General features: G+C 45.4%; 18 non-coding genes and 1 pseudogene across 18 annotated transcripts; all 19 read left to right on the forward strand.

The window, feature by feature from the left end:
- Positions 1-788: 788 nt before the first annotated feature.
- LOC141200443 (U2 spliceosomal RNA) lies at positions 789-979 on the forward strand. Its single transcript, XR_012272164.1, has one exon. It is a non-coding gene; the product is annotated as a U2 spliceosomal RNA (small nuclear RNA).
- A 1120-nt stretch (positions 980-2099) lies between these two features.
- On the forward strand, positions 2100-2290 carry LOC141199175 (U2 spliceosomal RNA). The gene has a single exon (XR_012270934.1). It is a non-coding gene; the product is annotated as a U2 spliceosomal RNA (small nuclear RNA).
- A 1120-nt stretch (positions 2291-3410) lies between these two features.
- LOC141199176 (U2 spliceosomal RNA) lies at positions 3411-3601 on the forward strand. Its single transcript, XR_012270935.1, has one exon. It is a non-coding gene; the product is annotated as a U2 spliceosomal RNA (small nuclear RNA).
- A 1121-nt stretch (positions 3602-4722) lies between these two features.
- LOC141200555 (U2 spliceosomal RNA) lies at positions 4723-4913 on the forward strand. Its single transcript, XR_012272273.1, has one exon. It is a non-coding gene; the product is annotated as a U2 spliceosomal RNA (small nuclear RNA).
- A 1119-nt stretch (positions 4914-6032) lies between these two features.
- On the forward strand, positions 6033-6223 carry LOC141199178 (U2 spliceosomal RNA). The gene has a single exon (XR_012270937.1). It is a non-coding gene; the product is annotated as a U2 spliceosomal RNA (small nuclear RNA).
- Positions 6224-7342: 1119 nt separating this feature from the next.
- On the forward strand, positions 7343-7532 carry LOC141200673 (U2 spliceosomal RNA). The gene has a single exon (XR_012272386.1). It is a non-coding gene; the product is annotated as a U2 spliceosomal RNA (small nuclear RNA).
- A 1121-nt stretch (positions 7533-8653) lies between these two features.
- Positions 8654-8844, forward strand: LOC141199179 (U2 spliceosomal RNA). Its single transcript, XR_012270938.1, has one exon. It is a non-coding gene; the product is annotated as a U2 spliceosomal RNA (small nuclear RNA).
- A 1119-nt stretch (positions 8845-9963) lies between these two features.
- On the forward strand, positions 9964-10153 carry LOC141200626 (U2 spliceosomal RNA). The gene has a single exon (XR_012272341.1). It is a non-coding gene; the product is annotated as a U2 spliceosomal RNA (small nuclear RNA).
- Positions 10154-11273: 1120 nt separating this feature from the next.
- LOC141199180 (U2 spliceosomal RNA) lies at positions 11274-11464 on the forward strand. Its single transcript, XR_012270939.1, has one exon. It is a non-coding gene; the product is annotated as a U2 spliceosomal RNA (small nuclear RNA).
- A 1122-nt stretch (positions 11465-12586) lies between these two features.
- Positions 12587-12777, forward strand: LOC141199181 (U2 spliceosomal RNA). The gene has a single exon (XR_012270940.1). It is a non-coding gene; the product is annotated as a U2 spliceosomal RNA (small nuclear RNA).
- A 1121-nt stretch (positions 12778-13898) lies between these two features.
- On the forward strand, positions 13899-14089 carry LOC141199182 (U2 spliceosomal RNA). Its single transcript, XR_012270941.1, has one exon. It is a non-coding gene; the product is annotated as a U2 spliceosomal RNA (small nuclear RNA).
- Positions 14090-15214: 1125 nt separating this feature from the next.
- LOC141199183 (U2 spliceosomal RNA) lies at positions 15215-15405 on the forward strand. The gene has a single exon (XR_012270942.1). It is a non-coding gene; the product is annotated as a U2 spliceosomal RNA (small nuclear RNA).
- A 1123-nt stretch (positions 15406-16528) lies between these two features.
- On the forward strand, positions 16529-16719 carry LOC141200567 (U2 spliceosomal RNA). Its single transcript, XR_012272284.1, has one exon. It is a non-coding gene; the product is annotated as a U2 spliceosomal RNA (small nuclear RNA).
- A 1118-nt stretch (positions 16720-17837) lies between these two features.
- LOC141200569 (U2 spliceosomal RNA) lies at positions 17838-18028 on the forward strand. Its single transcript, XR_012272286.1, has one exon. It is a non-coding gene; the product is annotated as a U2 spliceosomal RNA (small nuclear RNA).
- A 1123-nt stretch (positions 18029-19151) lies between these two features.
- Positions 19152-19342, forward strand: LOC141200570 (U2 spliceosomal RNA). Its single transcript, XR_012272287.1, has one exon. It is a non-coding gene; the product is annotated as a U2 spliceosomal RNA (small nuclear RNA).
- Positions 19343-20461: 1119 nt separating this feature from the next.
- Positions 20462-20652, forward strand: LOC141199184 (U2 spliceosomal RNA). Its single transcript, XR_012270943.1, has one exon. It is a non-coding gene; the product is annotated as a U2 spliceosomal RNA (small nuclear RNA).
- Positions 20653-21774: 1122 nt separating this feature from the next.
- LOC141199185 (U2 spliceosomal RNA) lies at positions 21775-21965 on the forward strand. The gene has a single exon (XR_012270944.1). It is a non-coding gene; the product is annotated as a U2 spliceosomal RNA (small nuclear RNA).
- Positions 21966-23088: 1123 nt separating this feature from the next.
- Positions 23089-23204, forward strand: LOC141200994 (U2 spliceosomal RNA; annotated as a pseudogene).
- A 524-nt stretch (positions 23205-23728) lies between these two features.
- LOC141200802 (U2 spliceosomal RNA) lies at positions 23729-23910 on the forward strand. The gene has a single exon (XR_012272512.1). It is a non-coding gene; the product is annotated as a U2 spliceosomal RNA (small nuclear RNA).
- Positions 23911-24310: the final 400 nt, after the last annotated feature.

Raw genomic sequence — 24310 nt, forward strand, 5'->3', positions numbered from 1 at the left:
GACCTTTCAGTATATTGTTGCACACACACCATCTATTTAGCAAATGCCCTTGTTATCAACAGCAGCCTTTTAAACTCACCTGAGCTAACAGGTATGTGAGCTGGTTACTCTGCTGCGCTTAAAATTTCTTTTTTGGTTTGCTACAGTGCCTTTTCTGAAACGTTGTCTCCCTCTGCTGGAACACTGACTTCTTTCATTTAATGCCTGCAGACTATAAAAGAGAAACCAACCCAAAAAGTTTGGTTGATTAGTCTGTGGCATTCTTTTAAACTGTTGCTTATGGCGGTCTCTGTGAGCTTCTCAGTGACATTCAGCCATCCAGGTATCCCGCCTGCAGTAGACGGAATGTGGCAATGGAACGCTGGCTGCGCGTGTCATAATAGGCTCTGAGCCTTTATATACCTGCGCACAGCAGCAGCCACCTTCAGTCTGCTGCTGGACAGCCAGCAGCAGCAGCAGCAGGAGAGGTAATTAATCAGCAACCCTCCTGCTAAGGGTAGACAGCTGCTCGTTCCACCCCCCCCCCCCGCCTTAATTGGTTCTCCTCCCTTCCAACGGTGTTGAGGCGGGTGGGAACAGCCGGGGGTTGAGGGTACTGTGCTAAAAGAGGTGGAGTTATGCAGATCTAAAACGCGTGGATTGCAGCAGCAGCAAGCCGAAAAGTGCAGGCATGTGAGGGATCTAGAGGTTGACAGCATGTCTTCTTAACGGGAGTCCAGGTGGCCATCTCCACAAATGGACTTTTCAGAATCCTTGGGTGGCACCGTAGTCGGAAACCAATTCTGGTTATCGCTTCTCGGCCTTTTGGCTAAGATCAAGTGTAGTATCTGTTCTTATCAGTTTAATATCTGATACGTCCCCTATCTGGGGACCATATATTAAATGGATTTTTAGAACAGGGAGATGGAAAAAGAGCTTGCTCTGTCCACTCCACGCATAGACCTGGTATTGCAGTATCTCCAGGACCGGTGCACCCCTTCTTTAATGCAGTTTCTAAAATCAGAAAGAATTGAATTCAATGCTTTTTGTTCATTTTGCTTGTTTGTCGGATTTTGGGATGGACTCTTTGGCTTTGCTTTTCTTCTCCTCATTGGATTTTTCATGTTAAAAGTTGCAGAAGCCAGATGACAAGCTCATTTTGGTTCAACTTCAGCAACTGTGCATTGCATTGCCATGTAATGTAATGTAATGCAATGCTATCTATCTAGCTCTCCCTCTATACTTCCTTTTGGATAAACAGACATATTAGGCAAGCATTTTGGAGCTTTCACCTAAATAACTACAGGTGGTGAGATAAGCTGCACAATATAATTGACCTTTCAGTATATTGTTGCACACACACCATCTATTTAGCAAATGCCCTTGTTATCAACAGCAGCCTTTTAAACTCACCTGAGCTAACAGGTATGTGAGCTGGTTACTCTGCTGCGCTTAAAATTTCTTTTTTGGTTTGCTACAATGCCTTTTCTGAAACGTTGTCTCCCTCTGCTGGAACACTGACTTCTTTCATTTAATGCCTGCAGACTATAAAAGAGAAACCAACCCAAAAAGTTTGGTTGATTAGTCTGTGGCATTCTTTTAAACTGTTGCTTATGGCGGTCTCTGTGAGCTTCTCAGTGACATTCAGCCATCCAGGTATCCCGCCTGCAGTAGACGGAATGTGGCAATGGAACGCTGGCTGCGCGTGTCATAATAGGCTCTGAGCCTTTATATACCTGCGCACAGCAGCAGCCACCTTCAGTCTGCTGCTGGACAGCCAGCAGCAGCAGCAGGAGAGGTAATTAATCAGCAACCCTCCTGCTAAGGGTAGACAGCTGCTCGTTCCACCCCCCCCCCCCCGCCTTAATTGGTTCTCCTCCCTTCCAACGGTGTTGAGGCGGGTGGGAACAGCCGGGGGTTGAGGGTACTGTGCTAAAAGAGGTGGAGTTATGCAGATCTAAAACGCGTGGATTGCAGCAGCAGCAAGCCGAAAAGTGCAGGCATGTGAGGGATCTAGAGGTTGACAGCATGTCTTCTTAACGGGAGTCCAGGTGGCCATCTCCACAAATGGACTTTTCAGAATCCTTGGGTGGCACCGTAGTCGGAAACCAATTCTGGTTATCGCTTCTCGGCCTTTTGGCTAAGATCAAGTGTAGTATCTGTTCTTATCAGTTTAATATCTGATACGTCCCCTATCTGGGGACCATATATTAAATGGATTTTTAGAACAGGGAGATGGAAAAAGAGCTTGCTCTGTCCACTCCACGCATTGACCTGGTATTGCAGTATCTCCAGGACCGGTGCACCCCTTCTTTAATGCAGTTTCTAAAATCAGAAAGAATTGAATTCAATGCTTTTTGTTCATTTTGCTTGTTTGTCGGATTTTGGGATGGACTCTTTGGCTTTGCTTTTCTTCTCCTCATTGGATTTTTCATGTTAAAAGTTGCAGAAGCCAGATGACAAGCTCATTTTGGTTCAACTTCAGCAACTGTGCATTGCATTGCCATGTAATGTAATGTAATGCAATGCTATCTATCTAGCTCTCCCTCTATACTTCCTTTTGGATAAACAGACATATTAGGCAAGCATTTTGGAGCTTTCACCTAAATAACTACAGGTGGTGAGATAAGCTGCACAATATAATTGACCTTTCAGTATATTGTTGCACACACACCATCTATTTAGCAAATGCCCTTGTTATCAACAGCAGCCTTTTAAACTCACCTGAGCTAACAGGTATGTGAGCTGGTTACTCTGCTGCGCTTAAAATTTCTTTTTTGGTTTGCTACAATGCCTTTTCTGAAACGTTGTCTCCCTCTGCTGGAACACTGACTTCTTTCATTTAATGCCTGCAGACTATAAAAGAGAAACCAACCCAAAAAGTTTGGTTGATTAGTCTGTGGCATTCTTTTAAACTGTTGCTTATGGCGGTCTCTGTGAGCTTCTCAGTGACATTCAGCCATCCAGGTATCCCGCCTGCAGTAGACGGAATGTGGCAATGGAACGCTGGCTGCGCGTGTCATAATAGGCTCTGAGCCTTTATATACCTGCGCACAGCAGCAGCCACCTTCAGTCTGCTGCTGGACAGCCAGCAGCAGCAGCAGCAGGAGAGGTAATTAATCAGCAACCCTCCTGCTAAGGGTAGACAGCTGCTCGTTCCACCCCCCCCCCGCCTTAATTGGTTCTCCTCCCTTCCAACGGTGTTGAGGCGGGTGGGAACAGCCGGGGGTTGAGGGTACTGTGCTAAAAGAGGTGGAGTTATGCAGATCTAAAACGCGTGGATTGCAGCAGCAGCAAGCCGAAAAGTGCAGGCATGTAAGGGATCTAGAGGTTGACAGCATGTCTTCTTAACGGGAGTCCAGGTGGCCATCTCCACAAATGGACTTTTCAGAATCCTTGGGTGGCACCGTAGTCGGAAACCAATTCTGGTTATCGCTTCTCGGCCTTTTGGCTAAGATCAAGTGTAGTATCTGTTCTTATCAGTTTAATATCTGATACGTCCCCTATCTGGGGACCATATATTAAATGGATTTTTAGAACAGGGAGATGGAAAAAGAGCTTGCTCTGTCCACTCCACGCATTGACCTGGTATTGCAGTATCTCCAGGACCGGTGCACCCCTTCTTTAATGCAGTTTCTAAAATCAGAAAGAATTGAATTCAATGCTTTTTGTTCATTTTGCTTGTTTGTCGGATTTTGGGATAGACTCTTTGGCTTTGCTTTTCTTCTCCTCATTGGATTTTTCATGTTAAAAGTTGCAGAAGCCAGATGACAAGCTCATTTTGGTTCAACTTCAGCAACTGTGCATTGCATTGCCATGTAATGTAATGTAATGCAATGCTATCTATCTAGCTCTCCCTCTATACTTCCTTTTGGATAAACAGACATATTAGGCAAGCATTTTGGAGCTTTCACCTAAATAACTACAGGTGGTGAGATAAGCTGCACAATATAATTGACCTTTCAGTATATTGTTGCACACACACCATCTATTTAGCAAATGCCCTTGTTATCAACAGCAGCCTTTTAAACTCACCTGAGCTAACAGGTATGTGAGCTGGTTACTCTGCTGCGCTTAAAATTTCTTTTTTGGTTTGCTACAATGCCTTTTCTGAAACGTTGTCTCCCTCTGCTGGAACACTGACTTCTTTCATTTAATGCCTGCAGACTATAAAAGAGAAACCAACCCAAAAAGTTTGGTTGATTAGTCTGTGGCATTCTTTTAAACTGTTGCTTATGGCGGTCTCTGTGAGCTTCTCAGTGACATTCAGCCATCCAGGTATCCCGCCTGCAGTAGACGGAATGTGGCAATGGAACGCTGGCTGCGCGTGTCATAATAGGCTCTGAGCCTTTATATACCTGCGCACAGCAGCAGCCACCTTCAGTCTGCTGCTGGACAGCCAGCAGCAGCAGCAGCAGGAGAGGTAATTAATCAGCAACCCTCCTGCTAAGGGTAGACAGCTGCTCGTTCCACCCCCCCCCCCGCCTTAATTGGTTCTCCTCCCTTCCAACGGTGTTGAGGCGGGTGGGAACAGCCGGGGGTTGAGGGTACTGTGCTAAAAGAGGTGGAGTTATGCAGATCTAAAACGCGTGGATTGCAGCAGCAGCAAGCCGAAAAGTGCAGGCATGTGAGGGATCTAGAGGTTGACAGCATGTCTTCTTAACGGGAGTCCAGGTGGCCATCTCCACAAATGGACTTTTCAGAATCCTTGGGTGGCACCGTAGTCGGAAACCAATTCTGGTTATCGCTTCTCGGCCTTTTGGCTAAGATCAAGTGTAGTATCTGTTCTTATCAGTTTAATATCTGATACGTCCCCTATCTGGGGACCATATATTAAATGGATGTTTAGAACAGGGAGATGGAAAAAGAGCTTGCTCTGTCCACTCCACGCATTGACCTGGTATTGCAGTATCTCCAGGACCGGTGCACCCCTTCTTTAATGCAGTTTCTAAAATCAGAAAGAATTGAATTCAATGCTTTTTGTTCATTTTGCTTGTTTGTCGGATTTTGGGATGGACTCTTTGGCTTTGCTTTTCTTCTCCTCATTGGATTTTTCATGTTAAAAGTTGCAGAAGCCAGATGACAAGCTCATTTTGGTTCAACTTCAGCAACTGTGCATTGCATTGCCATGTAATGTAATGTAATGCAATGCTATCTATCTAGCTCTCCCTCTATACTTCCTTTTGGATAAACAGACATATTAGGCAAGCATTTTGGAGCTTTCACCTAAATAACTACAGGTGGTGAGATAAGCTGCACAATATAATTGACCTTTCAGTATATTGTTGCACACACACCATCTATTTAGCAAATGCCCTTGTTATCAACAGCAGCCTTTTAAACTCACCTGAGCTAACAGGTATGTGAGCTGGTTACTCTGCTGCGCTTAAAATTTCTTTTTTGGTTTGCTACAATGCCTTTTCTGAAACGTTGTCTCCCTCTGCTGGAACACTGACTTCTTTCATTTAATGCCTGCAGACTATAAAAGAGAAACCAACCCAAAAAGTTTGGTTGATTAGTCTGTGGCATTCTTTTAAACTGTTGCTTATGGCGGTCTCTGTGAGCTTCTCAGTGACATTCAGCCATCCAGGTATCCCGCCTGCAGTAGACGGAATGTGGCAATGGAACGCTGGCTGCGCGTGTCATAATAGGCTCTGAGCCTTTATATACCTGCGCACAGCAGCAGCCACCTTCAGTCTGCTGCTGGACAGCCAGCAGCAGCAGCAGCAGGAGAGGTAATTAATCAGCAACCCTCCTGCTAAGGGTAGACAGCTGCTCGTTCCACCCCCCCCCGCCTTAATTGGTTCTCCTCCCTTCCAACGGTGTTGAGGCGGGTGGGAACAGCCGGGGGTTGAGGGTACTGTGCTAAAAGAGGTGGAGTTATGCAGATCTAAAACGCGTGGATTGCAGCAGCAGCAAGCCGAAAAGTGCAGGCATGTGAGGGATCTAGAGGTTGACAGCATGTCTTCTTAACGGGAGTCCAGGTGGCCATCTCCACAAATGGACTTTTCAGAATCCTTGGGTGGCACCGTAGTCGGAAACCAATTCTGGTTATCGCTTCTCGGCCTTTTGGCTAAGATCAAGTGTAGTATCTGTTCTTATCAGTTTAATATCTGATACGTCCCCTATCTGGGGACCATATATTAAATGGATTTTTAGAACAGGGAGATGGAAAAAGAGCTTGCTCTGTCCACTCCACGCATTGACCTGGTATTGCAGTATCTCCAGGACCGGTGCACCCCTTCTTTAATGCAGTTTCTAAAATCAGAAAGAATTGAATTCAATGCTTTTTGTTCATTTTGCTTGTTTGTCGGATTTTGGGATGGACTCTTTGGCTTTGCTTTTCTTCTCCTCATTGGATTTTTCATGTTAAAAGTTGCAGAAGCCAGATGACAAGCTCATTTTGGTTCAACTTCAGCAACTGTGCATTGCATTGCCATGTAATGTAATGTAATGCAATGCTATCTATCTAGCTCTCCCTCTATACTTCCTTTTGGATAAACAGACATATTAGGCAAGCATTTTGGAGCTTTCACCTAAATAACTACAGGTGGTGAGATAAGCTGCACAATATAATTGACCTTTCAGTATATTGTTGCACACACACCATCTATTTAGCAAATGCCCTTGTTATCAACAGCAGCTTTTTAAACTCACCTGAGCTAACAGGTATGTGAGCTGGTTACTCTGCTGCGCTTAAAATTTCTTTTTTGGTTTGCTACAATGCCTTTTCTGAAACGTTGTCTCCCTCTGCTGGAACACTGACTTCTTTCATTTAATGCCTGCAGACTATAAAAGAGAAACCAACCCAAAAAGTTTGGTTGATTAGTCTGTGGCATTCTTTTAAACTGTTGCTTATGGCGGTCTCTGTCAGCTTCTCAGTGACATTCAGCCATCCAGGTATCCCGCCTGCAGTAGACGGAATGTGGCAATGGAACGCTGGCTGCGCGTGTCAAAATAGGCTCTGAGCCTTTATATACCTGCGCACAGCAGCAGCCACCTTCAGTCTGCTGCTGGACAGCCAGCAGCAGCAGCAGCAGGAGAGGTAATTAATCAGCAACCCTCCTGCTAAGGGTAGACAGCTGCTCGTTCCACCCCCCCCCGCCTTAATTGGTTCTCCTCCCTTCCAACGGTGTTGAGGCGGGTGGGAACAGCCGGGGGTTGAGGGTACTGTGCTAAAAGAGGTGGAGTTATGCAGATCTAAAACGCGTGGATTGCAGCAGCAGCAAGCCGAAAAGTGCAGGCATGTGAGGGATCTAGAGGTTGACAGCATGTCTTCTTAACGGGAGTCCAGGTGGCCATCTCCACAAATGGACTTTTCAGAATCCTTGGGTGGCACCGTAGTCGGAAACCAATTCTGGTTATTGCTTCTCGGCCTTTTGGCTAAGATCAAGTGTAGTATCTGTTCTTATCAGTTTAATATCTGATACGTCCCCTATCTGGGGACCATATTTAAATGGATTTTTAGAACAGGGAGATGGAAAAAGAGCTTGCTCTGTCCACTCCACGCATTGACCTGGTATTGCAGTATCTCCAGGACCGGTGCACCCCTTCTTTAATGCAGTTTCTAAAATCAGAAAGAATTGAATTCAATGCTTTTTGTTCATTTTGCTTGTTTGTCGGATTTTGGGATGGACTCTTTGGCTTTGCTTTTCTTCTCCTCATTGGATTTTTCATGTTAAAAGTTGCAGAAGCCAGATGACAAGCTCATTTTGGTTCAACTTCAGCAACTGTGCATTGCATTGCCATGTAATGTAATGTAATGCAATGCTATCTATCTAGCTCTCCCTCTATACTTCCTTTTGGATAAACAGACATATTAGGCAAGCATTTTGGAGCTTTCACCTAAATAACTACAGGTGGTGAGATAAGCTGCACAATATAATTGACCTTTCAGTATATTGTTGCACACACACCATCTATTTAGCAAATGCCCTTGTTATCAACAGCAGCCTTTTAAACTCACCTGAGCTAACAGGTATGTGAGCTGGTTACTCTGCTGTGCTTAAAATTTATTTTTTGGTTTGCTACAATGCCTTTTCTGAAACGTTGTCTCCCTCTGCTGGAGCACTGACTTCTTTCATTTAATGCCTGCAGACTATAAAAGAGAAACCAACCCAAAAAGTTTGGTTGATTAGTCTGTGGCATTCTTTTAAACTGTTGCTTATGGCGGTCTCTGTGAGCTTCTCAGTGACATTCAGCCATCCAGGTATCCTGCCTGCAGTAGACGGAATGTGGCAATGGAACGCTGGCTGCGCGTGTCATAATAGGCTCTGAGCCTTTATATACCTGCGCACAGCAGCAGCCACCTTCAGTCTGCTGCTGGACAGCCAGCAGCAGCAGCAGGAGAGGTAATTAATCAGCAACCCTCCTGCTAAGGGTAGACAGCTGCTCGTTCCACCCCCCCCCCCCCCGCCTTAATTGGTTCTCCTCCCTTCCAACGGTGTTGAGGCGGGTGGGAACAGCCGGGGGTTGAGGGTACTGTGCTAAAAGAGGTGGAGTTATGCAGATCTAAAACGCGTGGATTGCAGCAGCAGCAAGCCGAAAAGTGCAGGCATGTGAGGGATCTAGAGGTTGACAGCATGTCTTCTTAACGGGAGTCCAGGTGGCCATCTCCACAAATGGACTTTTCAGAATCCTTGGGTGGCACCGTAGTCGGAAACCAATTCTGGTTATCGCTTCTCGGCCTTTTGGCTAAGATCAAGTGTAGTATCTGTTCTTATCAGTTTAATATCTGATACGTCCCCTATCTGGGGACCATATATTAAATGGATTTTTAGAACAGGGAGATGGAAAAAGAGCTTGCTCTGTCCACTCCACGCATTGACCTGGTATTGCAGTATCTCCAGGACCGGTGCACCCCTTCTTTAATGCAGTTTCTAAAATCAGAAAGAATTGAATTCAATGCTTTTTGTTCATTTTGCTTGTTTGTCGGATTTTGGGATGGACTCTTTGGCTTTGCTTTTCTTCTCCTCATTGGATTTTTCATGTTAAAAGTTGCAGAAGCCAGATGACAAGCTCATTTTGGTTCAACTTCAGCAACTGTGCATTGCATTGCCATGTAATGTAATGTAATGCAATGCTATCTATCTAGCTCTCCCTCTATACTTCCTTTTGGATAAACAGACATATTAGGCAAGCATTTTGGAGCTTTCACCTAAATAACTACAGGTGGTGAGATAAGCTGCACAATATAATTGACCTTTCAGTATATTGTTGCACACACACCATCTATTTAGCAAATGCCCTTGTTATCAACAGCAGCTTTTTAAACTCACCTGAGCTAACAGGTATGTGAGCTGGTTACTCTGCTGCGCTTAAAATTTCTTTTTTGGTTTGCTACAATGCCTTTTCTGAAACGTTGTCTCCCTCTGCTGGAACACTGACTTCTTTCATTTAATGCCTGCAGACTATAAAAGAGAAACCAACCCAAAAAGTTTGGTTGATTAGTCTGTGGCATTCTTTTAAACTGTTGCTTATGGCGGTCTCTGTCAGCTTCTCAGTGACATTCAGCCATCCAGGTATCCCGCCTGCAGTAGACGGAATGTGGCAATGGAACGCTGGCTGCGCGTGTCATAATAGGCTCTGAGCCTTTATATACCTGCGCACAGCAGCAGCCACCTTCAGTCTGCTGCTGGACAGCCAGCAGCAGCAGCAGCAGGAGAGGTAATTAATCAGCAACCCTCCTGCTAAGGGTAGACAGCTGCTCGTTCCACCCCCCCCCGCCTTAATTGGTTCTCCTCCCTTCCAACGGTGTTGAGGCGGGTGGGAACAGCCGGGGGTTGAGGGTACTGTGCTAAAAGAGGTGGAGTTATGCAGATCTAAAACGCGTGGATTGCAGCAGCAGCAAGCCGAAAAGTGCAGGCATGTGAGGGATCTAGAGGTTGACAGCATGTCTTCTTAACGGGAGTCCAGGTGGCCATCTCCACAAATGGACTTTTCAGAATCCTTGGGTGGCACCGTAGTCGGAAACCAATTCTGGTTATCGCTTCTCGGCCTTTTGGCTAAGATCAAGTGTAGTATCTGTTCTTATCAGTTTAATATCTGATACGTCCCCTATCTGGGGACCATATTTAAATGGATTTTTAGAACAGGGAGATGGAAAAAGAGCTTGCTCTGTCCACTCCACGCATTGACCTGGTATTGCAGTATCTCCAGGACCGGTGCACCCCTTCTTTAATGCAGTTTCTAAAATCAGAAAGAATTGAATTCAATGCTTTTTGTTCATTTTGCTTGTTTGTCGGATTTTGGGATGGACTCTTTGGCTTTGCTTTTCTTCTCCTCAATGGATTTTTCATGTTAAAAGTTGCAGAAGCCAGATGACAAGCTCATTTTGGTTCAACTTCAGCAACTGTGCATTGCATTGCCATGTAATGTAATGTAATGCAATGCTATCTATCTAGCTCTCCCTCTATACTTCCTTTTGGATAAACAGACATATTAGGCAAGCATTTTGGAGCTTTCACCTAAATAACTACAGGTGGTGAGATAAGCTGCACAATATAATTGACCTTTCAGTATATTGTTGCACACACACCATCTATTTAGCAAATGCCCTTGTTATCAACAGCAGCCTTTTAAACTCACCTGAGCTAACAGGTATGTGAGCTGGTTACTCTGCTGTGCTTAAAATTTATTTTTTGGTTTGCTACAATGCCTTTTCTGAAACGTTGTCTCCCTCTGCTGGAACACTGACTTCTTTCATTTAATGCCTGCAGACTATAAAAGAGAAACCAACCCAAAAAGTTTGGTTGATTAGTCTGTGGCATTCTTTTAAACTGTTGCTTATGGCGGTCTCTGTGAGCTTCTCAGTGACATTCAGCCATCCAGGTATCCTGCCTGCAGTAGACGGAATGTGGCAATGGAACGCTGGCTGCGCGTGTCATAATAGGCTCTGAGCCTTTATATACCTGCGCACAGCAGCAGCCACCTTCAGTCTGCTGCTGGACAGCCAGCAGCAGCAGCAGGAGAGGTAATTAATCAGCAACCCTCCTGCTAAGGGTAGACAGCTGCTCGTTCCACCCCCCCCCCCCCGCCTTAATTGGTTCTCCTCCCTTCCAACGGTGTTGAGGCGGGTGGGAACAGCCGGGGGTTGAGGGTACTGTGCTAAAAGAGGTGGAGTTATGCAGATCTAAAACGCGTGGATTGCAGCAGCAGCAAGCCGAAAAGTGCAGGCATGTGAGGGATCTAGAGGTTGACAGCATGTCTTCTTAACGGGAGTCCAGGTGGCCATCTCCACAAATGGACTTTTCAGAATCCTTGGGTGGCACCGTAGTCGGAAACCAATTCTGGTTATCGCTTCTCGGCCTTTTGGCTAAGATCAAGTGTAGTATCTGTTCTTATCAGTTTAATATCTGATACGTCCCCTATCTGGGGACCATATATTAAATGGATTTTTAGAACAGGGAGATGGAAAAAGAGCTTGCTCTGTCCACTCCACGCATTGACCTGGTATTGCAGTATCTCCAGGACCGGTGCACCCCTTCTTTAATGCAGTTTCTAAAATCAGAAAGAATTGAATTCAATGCTTTTTGTTCATTTTGCTTGTTTGTCGGATTTTGGGATGGACTCTTTGGCTTTGCTTTTCTTCTCCTCATTGGATTTTTCATGTTAAAAGTTGCAGAAGCCAGATGACAAGCTCATTTTGGTTCAACTTCAGCAACTGTGCATTGCATTGCCATGTAATGTAATGTAATGCAATGCTATCTATCTAGCTCTCCCTCTATACTTCCTTTTGGATAAACAGACATATTAGGCAAGCATTTTGGAGCTTTCACCTAAATAACTACAGGTGGTGAGATAAGCTGCACAATATAATTGACCTTTCAGTATATTGTTGCACACACACCATCTATTTAGCAAATGCCCTTGTTATCAACAGCAGCCTTTTAAACTCACCTGAGCTAACAGGTATGTGAGCTGGTTACTCTGCTGCGCTTAAAATTTCTTTTTTGGTTTGCTACAATGCCTTTTCTGAAACGTTGTCTCCCTCTGCTGGAACACTGACTTCTTTCATTTAATGCCTGCAGACTATAAAAGAGAAACCAACCCAAAAAGTTTGGTTGATTAGTCTGTGGCATTCTTTTAAACTGTTGCTTATGGCGGTCTCTGTGAGCTTCTCAGTGACATTCAGCCATCCAGGTATCCCGCCTGCAGTAGACGGAATGTGGCAATGGAACGCTGGCTGCGCGTGTCATAATAGGCTCTGAGCCTTTATATACCTGCGCACAGCAGCAGCCACCTTCAGTCTGCTGCTGGACAGCCAGCAGCAGCAGCAGCAGGAGAGGTAATTAATCAGCAACCCTCCTGCTAAGGGTAGACAGCTGCTCGTTCCACCCCCCCCCCCCGCCTTAATTGGTTCTCCTCCCTTCCAACGGTGTTGAGGCGGGTGGGAACAGCCGGGGGTTGAGGGTACTGTGCTAAAAGAGGTGGAGTTATGCAGATCTAAAACGCGTGGATTGCAGCAGCAGCAAGCCGAAAAGTGCAGGCATGTGAGGGATCTAGAGGTTGACAGCATGTCTTCTTAACGGGAGTCCAGGTGGCCATCTCCACAAATGGACTTTTCAGAATCCTTGGGTGGCACCGTAGTCGGAAACCAATTCTGGTTATCGCTTCTCGGCCTTTTGGCTAAGATCAAGTGTAGTATCTGTTCTTATCAGTTTAATATCTGATACGTCCCCTATCTGGGGACCATATATTAAATGGATTTTTAGAACAGGGAGATGGAAAAAGAGCTTGCTCTGTCCACTCCACGCATTGACCTGGTATTGCAGTATCTCCAGGACCGGTGCACCCCTTCTTTAATGCAGTTTCTAAAATCAGAAAGAATTGAATTCAATGCTTTTTGTTCATTTTGCTTGTTTGTCGGATTTTGGGATGGACTCTTTGGCTTTGCTTTTCTTCTCCTCATTGGATTTTTCATGTTAAAAGTTGCAGAAGCCAGATGACAAGCTCATTTTGGTTCAACTTCAGCAACTGTGCATTGCATTGCCATGTAATGTAATGTAATGCAATGCTATCTATCTAGCTCTCCCTCTATACTTCCTTTTGGATAAACAGACATATTAGGCAAGCATTTTGGAGCTTTCACCTAAATAACTACAGGTGGTGAGATAAGTTGCACAATATAATTGACCTTTCAGTATATTGTTGCACACACACCATCTATTTAGCAAATGCCCTTGTTATCAACAGCAGCCTTTTAAACTCACCTGAGCTAACAGGTATGTGAGCTGGTTACTCTGCTGCGCTTAAAATTTCTTTTTTGGTTTGCTACAATGCCTTTTCTGAAACGTTGTCTCCCTCTGCTGGAACACTGACTTCTTTCATTTAATACCTGCAGACTATAAAAGAGAAACCAACCCAAAAAGTTTGGTTGATTAGTCTGTGGCATTCTTTTAAACTGTTGCTTATGGCGGTCTCTGTGAGCTTCTCAGTGACATTCAGCCATCCAGGTATCCCGCCTGCAGTAGACGGAATGTGGCAATGGAACGCTGGCTGCGCGTGTCATCATAGGCTCTGAGCCTTTATATACCTGCGCACAGCAGCAGCCACCTTCAGTCTGCTGCTGGACAGCCAGCAGCAGCAGCAGCAGGAGAGGTAATTAATCAGCAACCCTCCTGCTAAGGGTAGACAGCTGCTCGTTCCACCCCCCCCCCCGCCTTAATTGGTTCTCCTCCCTTCCAACGGTGTTGAGGCGGGTGGGAACAGCCGGGGGTTGATTGTACTGTGCTAAAAGAGGTGGAGTTATGCAGATCTAAAACGCGTGGATTGCAGCAGCAGCAAGCCGAAAAGTGCAGGCATGTGAGGGATCTAGAGGTTGACAGCATGTCTTCTTAACGGGAGTCCAGGTGGCCATCTCCACAAATGGACTTTTCAGAATCCTTGGGTGGCACCGTAGTCGGAAACCAATTCTGGTTATCGCTTCTCGGCCTTTTGGCTAAGATCAAGTGTAGTATCTGTTCTTATCAGTTTAATATCTGATACGTCCCCTATCTGGGGACCATATATTAAATGGATTTTTAGAACAGGGAGATGGAAAAAGAGCTTGCTCTGTCCACTCCACGCATTGACCTGGTATTGCAGTATCTCCAGGACCGGTGCACCCCTTCTTTAATGCAGTTTCTAAAATCAGAAAGAATTGAATTCAATGCTTTTTGTTCATTTTGCTTGTTTGTCGGATTTTGGGATGGACTCTTTGGCTTTGCTTTTCTTCTCCTCATTGGATTTTTCATGTTAAAAGTTGCAGAAGCCAGATGACAAGCTCATTTTGGTTCAACTTCAGCAACTGTGCATTGCATTGCCATGTAATGTAATGTAATGCAATGCTATCTATCTAGCTCTCCCTCTATACTTCCTTTTGGATAAACAGACATATTAGGCAAGCATTTTGGAGCTTTCACCTAAATAACTACAGGTGGTGAGATAAGCTGCACAATATAATTGACCTTTCAGTATATTGTTGCACACACACCATCTATTTAGCAAATGCCCTTGTTATCAACAGCAGCCTTTTAAACTCACCTGAGCTAACAGGTATGTGAGCTGGTTACTCTGCTGCGCTTAAAATTTCTTTTTTGGTTTGCTACAATGCCTTTTCTGAAACGTTGTCTCCCTCTGCTGGAACACTGACTTCTTTCATTTAATGCCTGCAGACTATAAAAGAGAAACCAACCCAAAAAGTTTGGTTGATTAGTCTGTGGCATTCTTTTAAACTGTTGCTTATGGCGGTCTCTGTGAGCTTCTCAGTGACATTCAGCCATCCAGGTATCCCGCCTGCAGTAGACGGAATGTGGCAATGGAACGCTGGCTGCGCGTGTCATAATAGGCTCTGAGCCTTTATATACCTGCGCACAGCAGCAGCCACCTTCAGTCTGCTGCTGGACAGCCAGCAGCAGCAGCAGCAGGAGAGGTAATTAATCAGCAACCCTCCTGCTAAGGGTAGACAGCTGCTCGTTCCACCCCCCCCCCCCCCCGCCTTAATTGGTTCTCCTCCCTTCCAACGGTGTTGAGGCGGGTGGGAACAGCCGGGGGTTGAGGGTACTGTGCTAAAAGAGGTGGAGTTATGCAGATCTAAAACGCGTGGATTGCAGCAGCAGCAAGCCGAAAAGTGCAGGCATGTGAGGGATCTAGAGGTTGACAGCATGTCTTCTTAACGGGAGTCCAGGTGGCCATCTCCACAAATGGACTTTTCAGAATCCTTGGGTGGCACCGTAGTCGGAAACCAATTCTGGTTATCGCTTCTCGGCCTTTTGGCTAAGATCAAGTGTAGTATCTGTTCTTATCAGTTTAATATCTGATACGTCCCCTATCTGGGGACCATATATTAAATGGATTTTTAGAACAGGGAGATGGAAAAAGAGCTTGCTCTGTCCACTCCACGCATTGACCTGGTATTGCAGTATCTCCAGGACCGGTGCACCCCTTCTTTAATGCAGTTTCTAAAATCAGAAAGAATTGAATTCAATGCTTTTTGTTCATTTTGCTTGTTTGTCGGATTTTGGGATGGACTCTTTGGCTTTGCTTTTCTTCTCCTCATTGGATTTTTCATGTTAAAAGTTGCAGAAGCCAGATGACAAGCTCATTTTGGTTCAACTTCAGCAACTGTGCATTGCATTGCCATGTAATGTAATGTAATGCAATGCTATCTATCTAGCTCTCCCTCTATACTTCCTTTTGGATAAACAGACATATTAGGCAAGCATTTTGGAGCTTTCACCTAAATAACTACAGGTGGTGAGATAAGCTGCACAATATAATTGACCTTTCAGTATATTGTTGCACACACACCATCTATTTAGCAAATGCCCTTGTTATCAACAGCAGCCTTTTAAACTCACCTGAGCTAACAGGTATGTGAGCTGGTTACTCTGCTGCGCTTAAAATTTCTTTTTTGGTTTGCTACAATGCCTTTTCTGAAACGTTGTCTCCCTCTGCTGGAACACTGACTTCTTTCATTTAATGCCTGCAGACTATAAAAGAGAAACCAACCCAAAAAGTTTGGTTGATTAGTCTGTGGCATTCTTTTAAACTGTTGCTTATGGCGGTCTCTGTGAGCTTCTCAGTGATATTCAGCCATCCAGGTATCCCGCCTGCAGTAGACGGAATGTGGCAATGGAACGCTGGCTGCGCGTGTCATCATAGGCTCTGAGCCTTTATATACCTGCGCACAGCAGCAGCCACCTTCAGTCTGCTGCTGGACAGCCAGCAGCAGCAGCAGCAGGAGAGGTAATTAATCAGCAACCCTCCTGCTAAGGGTAGACAGCTGCTCGTTCCACCCCCCCCCCCCCGCCTTAATTGGTTCTCCTCCCTTCCAACGGTGTTGAGGCGGGTGGGAACAGCCGGGGGTTGAGGGTACTGTGCTAAAAGAGGTGGAGTTATGCAGATCTAAAACGCGTGGATTGCAGCAGCAGCAAGCCGAAAAGTGCAGGCATGTGAGGGATCTAGAGGTTGACAGCATGTCTTCTTAACGGGAGTCCAGGTGGCCATCTCCACAAATGGACTTTTCAGAATCCTTGGGTGGCACCGTAGTCGGAAACCAATTCTGGTTATCGCTTCTCGGCCTTTTGGCTAAGATCAAGTGTAGTATCTGTTCTTATCAGTTTAATATCTGATACGTCCCCTATCTGGGGACCATATATTAAATGGATTTTTAGAACAGGAAGATGGAAAAAGAGCTTGCTCTGTCCACTCCACGCATTGACCTGGTATTGCAGTATCTCCAGGACCGGTGCACCCCTTCTTTAATGCAGTTTCTAAAATCAGAAAGAATTGAATTCAATGCTTTTTGTTCATTTTGCTTGTTTGTCGGATTTTGGGATGGACTCTTTGGCTTTGCTTTTCTTCTCCTCATTGGATTTTTCATGTTAAAAGTTGCAGAAGCCAGATGACAAGCTCATTTTGGTTCAACTTCAGCAACTGTGCATTGCATTGCCATGTAATGTGATGCAATGCTATCTATCTAGCTCTCCCTCTATACTTCCTTTTGGATAAACAGACATATTAGGCAAGCATTTTGGAGCTTTCACCTAAATAACTACAGGTGGTGAGATAAGCTGCACAATATAATTGACCTTTCAGTATATTGTTGCACACACACCATCTATTTAGCAAATGCCCTTGTTATCAACAGCAGCCTTTTAAACTCACCTGAGCTAACAGGTATGTGAGCTGGTTACTCTGCTGCGCTTAAAATTTCTTTTTTGGTTTGCTACAATGCCTTTTCTGAAACGTTGTCTCCCTCTGCTGGAACACTGACTTCTTTCATTTAATGCCTGCAGACTATAAAAGAGAAACCAACCCAAAAAGTTTGGTTGATTAGTCTGTGGCATTCTTTTAAACTGTTGCTTATGGCGGTCTCTGTGAGCTTCTCAGTGACATTCAGCCATCCAGGTATCCCGCCTGCAGTAGACGGAATGTGGCAATGGAACGCTGGCTGCGCGTGTCATAATAGGCTCTGAGCCTTTATATACCTGCGCACAGCAGCAGCCACCTTCAGTCTGCTGCTGGACAGCCAGCAGCAGCAGCAGCAGGAGAGGTAATTAATCAGCAACCCTCCTGCTAAGGGTAGACAGCTGCTCGTTCCACCCCCCCCCCCCCGCCTTAATTGGTTCTCCTCCCTTCCAACGGTGTTGAGGCGGGTGGGAACAGCCGGGGGTTGAGGGTACTGTGCTAAAAGAGGTGGAGTTATGCAGATCTAAAACGCGTGGATTGCAGCAGCAGCAAGCCGAAAAGTGCAGGCATGTGAGGGATCTAGAGGTTGACAGCATGTCTTCTTAACGGGAGTCCAGGTGGCCATCTCCACAAATGGACTTTTCAGAATCCTTGGGTGGCACCGTAGTCGGAAACCAATTCTGGTTATCGCTTCTCGGCCTTTTGGCTAAGATCAAGTGTAGTATCTGTTCTTATCAGTTTAATATCTGATACGTCCCCTATCTGGGGACCATATATTAAATGGATTTTTAGAACAGGAAGATGGAAAAAGAGCTTGCTCTGTCCACTCCACGCATTGACCTGGTATTGCAGTATCTCCAGGACCGGTGCACCCCTTCTTTAATGCAGTTTCTAAAATCAGAAAGAATTGAATTCAATGCTTTTTGTTCATTTTGCTTGTTTGTCGGATTTTGGGATGGACTCTTTGGCTTTGCTTTTCTTCTCCTCATTGGATTTTTCATGTTAAAAGTTGCAGAAGCCAGATGACAAGCTCATTTTGGTTCAACTTCAGCAACTGTGCATTGCATTGCCATGTAATGTAATGTAATGCAATGCTATCTATCTAGCTCTCCCTCTATACTTCCTTTTGGATAAACAGACATATTAGGCAAGCATTTTGGAGCTTTCACCTAAATAACTACAGGTGGTGAGATAAGCTGCACAATATAATTGACCTTTCAGTATATTGTTGCACACACACCATCTATTTAGCAAATGCCCTTGTTATCAACAGCAGCCTTTTAAACTCACCTGAGCTAACAGGTATGTGAGCTGGTTACTCTGCTGCGCTTAAAATTTCTTTTTTGGTTTGCTACAATGCCTTTTCTGAAACGTTGTCTCCCTCTGCTGGAACACTGACTTCTTTCATTTAATGCCTGCAGACTATAAAAGAGAAACCAACCCAAAAAGTTTGGTTGATTAGTCTGTGGCATTCTTTTAAACTGTTGCTTATGGCGGTCTCTGTGAGCTTCTCAGTGATATTCAGCCATCCAGGTATCCCGCCTGCAGTAGACGGAATGTGGCATTGGAACGCTGGCTGCGCGTGTCATCATAGGCTCTGAGCCTTTATATACCTGCGCACAGCAGCAGCCACCTTCAGTCTGCTGCTGGACAGCCAGCAGCAGCAGCAGCAGGAGAGGTAATTAATCAGCAACCCTCCTGCTAAGGGTAGACAGCTGCTCGTTCCACCCCCCCCCCCCCACCTTAATTGGTTCTCCTCCCTTCCAACGGTGTTGAGGCGGGTGGGAACAGCCGGGGGTTGAGGGTACTGTGCTAAAAGAGGTGGAGTTATGCAGATCTAAAACGCGTGGATTGCAGCAGCAGCAAGCCGAAAAGTGCAGGCATGTGAGGGATCTAGAGGTTGACAGCATGTCTTCTTAACGGGAGTCCAGGTGGCCATCTCCACAAATGGACTTTTCAGAATCCTTGGGTGGCACCGTAGTCGGAAACCAATTCTGGTTATCGCTTCTCGGCCTTTTGGCTAAGATCAAGTGTAGTATCTGTTCTTATCAGTTTAATATCTGATACGTCCCCTATCTGGGGACCATATATTAAATGGATTTTTAGAACAGGAAGATGGAAAAAGAGCTTGCTCTGTCCACTCCACGCATTGACCTGGTATTGCAGTATCTCCAGGACCGGTGCACCCCTTCTTTAATGCAGTTTCTAAAATCAGAAAGAATTGAATTCAATGCTTTTTGTTCATTTTGCTTGTTTGTCGGATTTTGGGATGGACTCTTTGGCTTTGCTTTTCTTCTCCTCATTGGATTTTTCATGTTAAAAGTTGCAGAAGCCAGATGACAAGCTCATTTTGGTTCAACTTCAGCAACTGTGCATTGCATTGCCATGTAATGTAATGTAATGCAATGCTATCTATCTAGCTCTCCCTCTATACTTCCTTTTGGATAAACAGACATATTAGGCAAGCATTTTGGAGCTTTCACCTAAATAACTACAGGTGGTGAGATAAGCTGCACAATATAATTGACCTTTCAGTATATTGTTGCACACACACCATCTATTTAGCAAATGCCCTTGTTATCAACAGCAGCCTTTTAAACTCACCTGAGCTAACAGGTATGTGAGCTGGTTACTCTGCTGCGCTTAAAATTTCTTTTTTGGTTTGCTACAATGCCTTTTCTGAAACGTTGTCTCCCTCTGCTGGAACACTGACTTCTTTCATTTAATGCCTGCAGACTATAAAAGAGAAACCAACCCAAAAAGTTTGGTTGATTAGTCTGTGGCATTCTTTTAAACTGTTGCTTATGGCGGTCTCTGTGAGCTTCTCAGTGACATTCAGCCATCCAGGTATCCCGCCTGCAGTAGACGGAATGTGGCAATGGAACGCTGGCTGCGCGTGTCATAATAGGCTCTGAGCCTTTATATACCTGCGCACAGCAGCAGCCACCTTCAGTCTGCTGCTGGACAGCCAGCAGCAGCAGCAGCAGGAGAGGTAATTAATCAGCAACCCTCCTGCTAAGGGTAGACAGCTGCTCGTTCCACCCCCCCCCGCCTAAATTGGTTCTCCTCCCTTCCAACGGTGTTGAGGCGGTTGGGAACAGCCGGGGGTTGAGGGTACTGTGCTAAAAGAGGTGGAGTTATGCAGATCTAAAACGCGTGGATTGCAGCAGCAGCAAGCCGAAAAGTGCAGGCATGTGAGGGATCTAGAGGTTGACAGCATGTCTTCTTAACGGGAGTCCAGGTGGCCATCTCCACAAATGGACTTTTCAGAATCCTTGGGTGGCACCGTAGTCGGAAACCAATTCTGGTTATCGCTTCTCGGCCTTTTGGCTAAGATCAAGTGTAGTATCTGTTCTTATCAGTTTAATATCTGATACGTCCCCTATCTGGGGACCATATATTAAATGGATTTTTAGAACAGGGAGATGGAAAAAGAGCTTGCTCTGTCCACTCCACGCATTGACCTGGTATTGCAGTATCTCCAGGACCGGTGCACCCCTTCTTTAATGCAGTTTCTAAAATCAGAAAGAATTGAATTCAATGCTTTTTGTTCATTTTGCTTGTTTGTCGGATTTTGGGATGGACTCTTTGGCTTTGCTTTTCTTCTCCTCATTGGATTTTTCATGTTAAAAGTTGCAGAAGCCAGATGACAAGCTCATTTTGGTTCAACTTCAGCAACTGTGCATTGCATTGCCATGTAATGTAATGTAATGCAATGCTATCTATCTAGCTCTCCCTCTATACTTCCTTTTGGATAAACAGACATATTAGGCAAGCATTTTGGAGCTTTCACCTAAATAACTACAGGTGGTGAGATAAGCTGCACAATATAATTGACCTTTCAGTATATTGTTGCACACACACCATCTATTTAGCAAATGCCCTTGTTATCAACAGCAGCCTTTTAAACTCACCTGAGCTAACAGGTATGTGAGCTGGTTACTCTGCTGCGCTTAAAATTTCTTTTTTGGTTTGCTACAATGCCTTTTCTGAAACGTTGTCTCCCTCTGCTGGAACACTGACTTCTTTCATTTAATGCCTGCAGACTATAAAAGAGAAACCAACCCAAAAAGTTTGGTTGATTAGTCTGTGGCATTCTTTTAAACTGTTGCTTATGGCGGTCTCTGTGAGCTTCTCAGTGACATTCAGCCATCCAGGTATCCCGCCTGCAGTAGACGGAATGTGGCAATGGAACGCTGGCTGCGCGTGTCATAATAGGCTCTGAGCCTTTATATACCTGCGCACAGCAGCAGCCACCTTCAGTCTGCTGCTGGACAGCCAGCAGCAGCAGCAGCAGCAGGAGAGGTAATTAATCAGCAACCCTCCTGCTAAGGGTAGACAGCTGCTCGTTCCACCCCCCCCCGCCTTAATTGGTTCTCCTCCCTTCCAACGGTGTTGAGGCGGGTGGGAACAGCCGGGGGTTGAGGGTACTGTGCTAAAAGAGGTGGAGTTATGCAGATCTAAAACGCGTGGATTGCAGCAGCAGCAAGCCGAAAAGTGCAGGCATGTGAGGGATCTAGAGGTTGACAGCATGTCTTCTTAACGGGAGTCCAGGTGGCCATCTCCACAAATGGACTTTTCAGAATCCTTGGGTGGCACCGTAGTCGGAAACCAATTCTGGTTATCGCTTCTCGGCCTTTTGGCTAAGATCAAGTGTAGTATCTGTTCTTATCAGTTTAATATCTGATACGTCCCCTATCTGGGGACCATATATTAAATGGATTTTTAGAACAGGGAGATGGAAAAAGAGCTTGCTCTGTCCACTCCACGCATTGACCTGGTATTGCAGTATCTCCAGGACCGGTGCACCCCTTCTTTAATGCAGTTTCTAAAATCAGAAAGAATTGAATTCAATGCTTTTTGTTCATTTTGCTTGTTTGTCGGATTTTGGGATGGACTCTTTGGCTTTGCTTTTCTTCTCCTCATTGGATTTTTCATGTTAAAAGTTGCAGAAGCCAGATGACAAGCTCATTTTGGTTCAACTTCAGCAACTGTGCATTGCATTGCCATGTAATGTAATGTAATGCAATGCTATCTATCTAGCTCTCCCTCTATACTTCCTTTTGGATAAACAGACATATTAGGCAAGCATTTTGGAGCTTTCACCTAAATAACTACAGGTGGTGAGATAAGCTGCACAATATAATTGACCTTTCAGTATATTGTTGCACACACACCATCTATTTAGCAAATGCCCTTGTTATCAACAGCAGCCTTTTAAACTCACCTGAGCTAACAGGTATGTGAGCTGGTTACTCTGCTGCGCTTAAAATTTCTTTTTTGGTTTGCTACAATGCCTTTTCTGAAACGTTGTCTCCCTCTGCTGGAACACTGACTTCTTTCATTTAATGCCTGCAGACTATAAAAGAGAAACCAACCCAAAAAGTTTGGTTGATTAGTCTGTGGCATTCTTTTAAACTGTTGCTTATGGCGGTCTCTGTGAGCTTCTCAGTGACATTCAGCCATCCAGGTATCCCGCCTGCAGTAGACGGAATGTGGCAATGGAACGCTGGCTGCGCGTGTCATAATAGGCTCTGAGCCTTTATATACCTGCGCACAGCAGCAGCCACCTTCAGTCTGCTGCTGGACAGCCAGCAGCAGCAGCAGCAGCAGGAGAGGTAATTAATCAGCAACCCTCCTGCTAAGGGTAGACAGCTGCTCGTTCCACCCCCCCCCCGCCTTAATTGGTTCTCCTCCCTTCCAACGGTGTTGAGGCGGGTGGGAACAGCCGGGGGTTGAGGGTACTGTGCTAAAAGAGGTGGAGTTATGCAGATCTAAAACGCGTGGATTGCAGCAGCAGCAAGCCGAAAAGTGCAGGCATGTGAGGGATCTAGAGGTTGACAGCATGTCTTCTTAACGGGAGTCCAGGTGGCCATCTCCACAAATGGACTTTTCAGAATCCTTGGGTGGCACCGTAGTCGGAAACCAATTCTGGTTATCGCTTCTCGGCCTTTTGGCTAAGATCAAGTGTAGTATCTTTTGAAAAGGCAGTTTTGTCCTTGGGCTGCCCTAGTAAATTGATGCATATTACACACTGGTTTGGTGCACTTGTTAGTACGCCAGGTGGCTCATAGAGTTATCTGATGGAAAACATGGCCCTCCAGGATCGAAGTCACTAGGCTGGGTAAGTGTGAGGGCTTTGGAGCAATGTGCCCCAGGAGTAGGCGCCCTGGTGGGAGTCCAAGCTTACTGGGACTGGGAACCCCAGAAAGACTTGGCTTCGTAGCACGCCGCACCTTTGCCAATCATACTTTCTGAGCAACCCCCCCTATTCCTGGCCTCCGGGCTAGGAAGGGGAATTTTTATAAACCCGGTCGGAGGTCCGGTCAGCTTTGGGCTGAGAAACCAACACAGGCTCCAGCTCCACTAGGGTGGCAGCCTAGATGGAAGCTGTGAGCACGAAAACAGCTCTTCTCCGGCTTCGGCTAGGGAGAGCATCGGAGATCCCTGACCCTCGCTGTGGCCTTCTGGCTCGGAGGGATGGGGATGGTTTATTGGGGATCCTCTCCTCCGGGAAGGGTCCACATGAATCCTCGCCTCGTGCGCTGTTTTGGTGTGACTTCGGTCACATTTTTCAGTGCCTTGGATGCAGCTTCAATCAAAAAATCTGTTCTTATCAGTTTAATATCTGATACGTCCCCTATCTGGGGACCATATATTAAATGGATTTTTAGAACAGGGAGATGGAAAAAGAGCTTGCTCTGTCCACTCCACGCATTGACCTGGTATTGCAGTATCTCCAGGACCGGTGCACCCCTTCTTTAATGCAGTTTCTAAAATCAGAAAGAATTGAATTCAATGCTTTTTGTTCATTTTGCTTGTTTGTCGGATTTTGGGATGGACTCTTTGGCTTTGCTTTTCTTCTCCTCATTGGATTTTTCATGTTAAAAGTTGCAGAAGCCAGATGACAAGCTCATTTTGGTTCAACTTCAGCAACTGTGCATTGCATTGCCATGTAATGTAATGTAATGCAATGCTATCTATCTAGCTCTCCCTCTATACTTCCTTTTGGATAAACAGACATATTAGGCAAGCATTTTGGAGCTTTCACCTAAATAACTACAGGTGGTGAGATAAGCTGCACAATATAATTGACCTTTCAGTATATTGTTGCACACACACCATCTATTTAGCAAATGCCCTTGTTATCAACAGCAGC

This window comes from Phyllobates terribilis, unplaced genomic scaffold (genome assembly GCF_046119375.1).
Source record: "Phyllobates terribilis strain yellow unplaced genomic scaffold, ASM4611937v1 Scaffold_108__1_contigs__length_5656254, whole genome shotgun sequence".
NCBI lineage: Eukaryota > Metazoa > Chordata > Amphibia > Anura > Dendrobatidae > Phyllobates > Phyllobates terribilis.